At 32.3% G+C, this 6,000-nt stretch overlaps 1 protein-coding gene across 9 annotated transcripts in view; it reads left to right on the top strand.

Annotated features, from left to right (window-relative positions):
* Positions 1-548: 548 nt before the first annotated feature.
* Positions 549-6,000, top strand: part of LOC144841532 (unconventional myosin-X-like) — a 92,341-nt gene continuing 86,889 nt past the window's right edge. For all 9 annotated transcript variants that reach the window (XM_078697902.1, XM_078697908.1, XM_078697901.1 and 6 more), the window contains exon 1: positions 549-637. The gene's annotated coding sequence lies outside the window, so the exon portion shown is untranslated. The remainder of the gene's footprint in view (positions 638-6,000) is intronic.

Raw genomic sequence — 6,000 nt, 5'->3', positions numbered from 1 at the left:
ATATTTTTGTATCTGCGTTTCATAGCTAGGAGTAGCCACCAGGTCCAACCAGCAGCTACTCTCCATCACAAACATTGTTTAATAATTGCGGTAGGGCGATTCCTCAGCGTAGTAAAAAATAACAAGAATCGCAAGATACAAGCAAACTCTATAAATAAAATTAACTATTAACTAAAAGTATGGTATGATTTTTATTATTTTGTTGTGCCTTTTGGAACAAAAATGTAGGCTTATGTGGATTTGAATAAATACAAATCTAGAGACATAAATCACAATAAATAAACATAAATCGCAGTTAAATGCAGTATTCCCAAAAGGAAGATGAAATACAATACAGCTATAATGACCTGCCTCACTTTTTTCGGAGTTAATAGTTTGATCATCGATAAAATAAGTAAGACAGTAGGATTTTATCCATTTGGTAAAGTACGTACTTTACTGTACTGTAGAGGGCGTAATTAAGTTAAAAGAGAGGAGGCAGTGGTTTTTTGCAAAGGTCCAATCAAGTGGAAGTATTTTTTTCCCTAAGTGATGCTTGACTGAGCAAGATTTAACAAACGGAGCGGTTGTGTATTTTCTGGATGTTCTAATAATATATACAATTGTTGAGATGAGGATTTAATAATACTTTTCTAAGGTAAATTTATTTAATTTTTATGTAATAAATGAATGTATACTATGGTCTATGATATAATTTAGTACTTTCTGTAAGCGAAAGTTGATGCGGCTGAAAAATATCATTTCAAAGATGAGCACACACCGGGGATAAGCAAGTGTGATCAGCTGTGGAGACCACTAGGCCGGAAGCAGCCACGGTATATTCCAGGGCGGGGCACAAAGGCTTTTTCTGGTAGTGATTTAAACAGTAGGTGGTTATTCCAGGCCTACCCTGGGGCCTGGCCTTTCTTTACCAACCCTTTTCTTACATTATTTCTAATTAGTATATGTTCCAACATCAAATATGATATACTTAAGTATTCTCCTGCTACCAGATAAGGCCAGAACATATTTTAGCATTTACTTCAGTAAAAATAATTTTATTTTGAATTGAAATGATCATGCTGGCAGCAACCATCCCTGAACTGTTTGAGATTTTAAAGTTCTGGGATACTCTATTATATTTCCTATTTTTATTTCAAATTAGTCAGTTTAATAATATTCACAATGTATACCTACGTCTGGTCTAAAAAATGGGTTTTACATTTTTGTTTTTAAATTTTAATTTGATGTTTATTGTTTATTTTATTGTTGCCCTCCTCGTTTTGATGTGTGGTCTAAATTTAGATAGAGATTAGTGGTTCAAATCCCGTCAGTGGGATGTTTTATTATAAGCATTAAAATATGCAAAATATACTGTATTTTTATTATGTATTTATGTAATAATAAGTATTTAAAATAAACAACAAAAAGTTGTCCCCTTCAACAAGTGAAATTTACTGGTAACCCATCATACAGTTAGCAGATAAAGTCTGAGCCTATATAAAAGACCACTATCTCATTGGTCTTTTAATGGAGAGAAATGTAAAAATATGTTTCTAGTAGGCCTAATAATTTGATATTTATATCTGGCAAGCAATCTCATAGTTTGTCGGACTGTTGGAATTATGAACAGTCCAGTAAACGTGTCAAATGCATTCACTTGGAATCAATCAATGTTTAGTGATTGTGAATGGGAAATGATCTAATATACACCATTGCCTTTTACTATACAACGATTACAATCAGTGAAAATCATGTACCATTAAATTATCAGTTGTTATTTTTAAGAAATATTCATCTGCCAATTTTACAGGAAAAACTATTTTAATTTCAATTTTAGCAAACTATTCCATGAATACTGAGGAGTTTATAGAATGAAAAACTTAATTGTTATTTTTGATATAAATCAGAATTACACATTTTATTCCTTTAATAGTGCAGTGTAGTAAAAACAAATGTTTTGTAATTCATTTACAGCTACAAACAAAACTGCTGTATTATTGTAACTCTACAATCCTTGTATTTTAGATATTATTCCTGCCTTGCTTACTGGGTTCCTTTGTACAGTTTTACTGCAAGCAATAATTCATCCACATACAGTCATCTAAAGTTGAAAACAAAATTTAGGAAAGGACAGTTTTTAAAAAAGCATAGATTATGATTGACCTTAACCTGGGAGAAAATATGATAAAACTGCAAGCATGATGTCCGGCCAGAAGACAAGTAAATAAATTGGAATCTCTCGGCCAAAAGAGAAAGTTTTCATGTATGTTACTATCATTGAAAATACAGTAGTAGTTTGTTTTTTCGAAACTTTCGTTTTTAACTCAAATTGTTAACTGTACTTCTTAAACTGCTATGTCTGAGCACTTGACTCGATTCAAAACTGTAACTCCATCTTAAAGTGGCTACTTTAGTTCTAATAGAAAGTACATGGTTTTTAAGCATATCCTGTAATGTGTACACCGCTCATCAAGGCTCATGAATGTTTGTCAATACAATATACACATGTTTGTCTAATTACTTGTTGTTGAATCTAAGAAGGTAATTATTACCAATAATGAGTGGGTGTTCGATAATTACTGATACATGAATCATGAACTGATTTCTTTTCTGTGATGAAACAATTGTCAAGAAAGAGATAATTGTCCTTGTGGTGTTTTGATTCATTAGTAGAAACCACAGTTGGAGATGTTGACACCAGTGTCATAGGCCTACAGCACTGCAGAATTAACTTTTTATTGTTCAACTTCTGAAATCCTACTATTACTGCCCAAGGCTAGGAACGTTTTATTAAAGGTCTTTAAAGAGAATCATTGTTCAATAATCAAAATGGAATGTCTTCAGGTTATGTTTATTGTTCTTATTTTTTTTTTAAATAAAGGTTTATATTAGTAAACGTGTTTGTGACATCACCTTTAGACTGATTACTTCATTGTCAATTGTCAGATTTCTTAAGTTATTGAATACTGCAATGTTAATGACCAGTTTTCATTGCAGTTTAAGTTTAACCATTGTCGTTGAGTTTCAAAGCAAATTTACTGAATAATTTGATACACTTTTAGCTAAATGTCCATTTCTTCATTGACATTTTATGTTGAGGTGTTATTTCGTGAGTGTTTTTAAATTTTAGAGTAAAACATCTATGGATCTAGAGTTGTTCATTTTAAAACAAGAAATAATTATTTTATGAAATTAAGTCAAGAGAGGGTACAAAAGAAATGACACTGGTACAGTATGTGGAATGAGGGTGCAGTTCGCAGATGTTACCATTCATTATCTGATAGGGTGCTCAACTGAACTTTTCCTTTTTTTAATTTTATCCTCTCTTTGGAAAGAGAGAGCTATTGTCTGTTTATCCAGGTAAGCTAGGCACGAAAAAGATGATTTAATCCCTTTTTTAGGTACTGTACACTGATACTATAACACTAAATTGAGTCATTTTCATTCATTCATTTTCATCATTGTCATTGAATGATATTTTTTGGACCTTATTAGTGTACCAAATTCTAATGTCCTCTCAGTTAAGAGGACATTAGTCTATAAAATACACATTTGTGTAATTAATGTAAATAGGCATGTTATGTGATGATAATCAGATGAATAATGTACTTATCATGTTTTGATCCGTACTTTATACATACAACTTGATATCATTATGAGTCACTAGTTGGAATACACTGAACTCTTGGGAGAATCATCACAGTTTTAGTTAATTATTTGTTTATACCATCTTTGTTAGTAAAAGTTCAGATACAGTATTATCTGGTAATACTGTACAACTCAGTGTATCCTTACCATTTGATTGGTTCATGTTTGTCTGCATGTCATGTTCTGTTTTTCAACTGTTCAGATGGAGATCTCATGGCGTACAGTACACTACTACACCATACGTAGGTCTGAACTAGAAATTTAAATGGAAGCAACCTCTTAAGTCTTACTGAATTTTGTTAAGGTCAAAGTCAGTGTATGATGCTTATGACACATAACCCAAAATTACGATTTTACCAACCAAACTCAATAAAGGATTTCTTCCCCGATCTCCGATACTGCAGTTTGTAATAAAAGCGTTGTTGAGTTACTTTGCTGTACGATGTGACCTTGCTTTATGATGCAAAATGAAAGCATACAATAACTCCATACAGTAGATACTGTACTGTACCTACTGTTGATTTCATCTCACATGTGTTGTACCCCTGTATGCTTGTTTACCTGTCAATCACAAAATCAGTGATGCATAGAAAGGAAATAATTAATTTAATCATTCAAATTTAGGTGAAATTGAATTAGGAATAGTAGTACTGTAGCTACATTTCACTGGTGGTTATTATAATGCAACTCTTTTCCAATTTCCAAGTTTAATAAATAACCATTGGTCTACACTTATGGGTTACACAGATTGTATCATGGTATGTCCTGTCCATGGTTCTGGAAAAACTGGACATCCAGTGTACAAATGTGCATTTTCTGGTAGAGTGTATACTTCAGTGTACACTGGACTATCTCAGTCCCTATCGCTGCATTCAAATGAGTGACTAATGGCAGCTGTACGATATGAATATTGTTAAGTACAGTACATCATCCACACATCTGTATACTGTACAGAACAATTCAGCACAGTTAGTTAGAATGCAAAACACAGGTTATTCCCAATCTCACATTACAATTATACATCAGTTTAAATTTTTTTTTATCAATTTTGTGTTGTGGAATTCTCCTTGGATATATAAGGCCAATGTTTGTTTATCCAGGTAAACGAAATCACACTTTGGGTTTGTAATGAAAACATACTGTACAATACATTGTACACTGTATGTCTGCATAGTACTTATTTACTTTTATTGATGTGTAGAAGATGGGTTCAAAATTTGTTCATTATACTGTACTACAGTATTATTGTTATTTTCAACACAATTGTCCCTAAGGATACATGTGTTGAAAATATAAAATCATGCCTGACAAAACAGTTCTATGTAGGTTTAGTATTGTTTCATTAAAATTAAGAATCTTACTAAGTTTTTAAAGGATCCAGATCTATGTCATGTCACAGTTGTTTGCACTAGCCTGATTGTACAAAACCATGTGATCTGATGTTTTTATTAAACTTAACAAAAGTCCCCCCTTTTTTGGCTTCACTTATAAAGTAAACATTGGCCCAATTATAATATTTTAAATCCGCATTCTTGTAACCCTGTAAAATAAGCAACCAAAACAAGACGTTTATAAAATCGCTGTAAAGGTACAACACAACACAATGCTGTGCTGAATAAAGTAGGGTCTATTATGAAATTATAAGCATTGTCAGAAACACTGTATTTTGTGAATTAGTGCCACTATTAGTTTCTAACAAGGGCATGGGAAATCAGTGCCAATGTATAGTTAAGCATTCTGTGTTATTTTACCAGTAATAACAGGACTATAGTAACTACAGTAATTTTCAGTAACAGGAAGATCAAGGTCTACTGAATTGCTCCAACAGAACTATTGAGTTCTTGAGATATGTTCTTCCCATGATTGTCGTGAAACTACAGTAAGCAAATTGATTTGCAAGTATAGTATGAGTGGTATTTGCCATTTTGGGTCAGAGACAAAAGAGGTCGATAAAGTGAATCGTGAAATAGTGATATAACACCATTCGGTTGATACCTCACGTTTTGAATCCGTGTATTACGTTACGATTTTTGTATTTAAGCTAGGCCAGCCTTATGCTATACATACTATACTTTATTTTAGGAAGTATTAAAAAAAGAAACACCAAAGTGTTTATTTATTCTTTTACAATCCTGTGTACATTGTATGTTGTTTCACAAATACAATTTCAATATTCTTTCATTAAGTGTTATTGGAAACAGCTATCAAGATCTGTTTTGCCTTTGGGAATCTGACTTTTAAGACCCCTTTTAAGTCTTTAGGCACAAAATTATCTGTGTATTAAAATACCTGTAGTCAACATCAATGACTGCCTGTACTTTGTGACACTTTGAGCTAGAAAAACACTAAAACCAGCTTAAGGCTATTTAT

Source organism: Antedon bifida, chromosome 4, assembly GCF_963402885.1.
Source record: "Antedon bifida chromosome 4, ecAntBifi1.1, whole genome shotgun sequence".
Classification (NCBI taxonomy): Eukaryota; Metazoa; Echinodermata; class Crinoidea; order Comatulida; family Antedonidae; genus Antedon; species Antedon bifida.
This window is presented reverse-complemented; position numbering and strand designations above follow the sequence as displayed.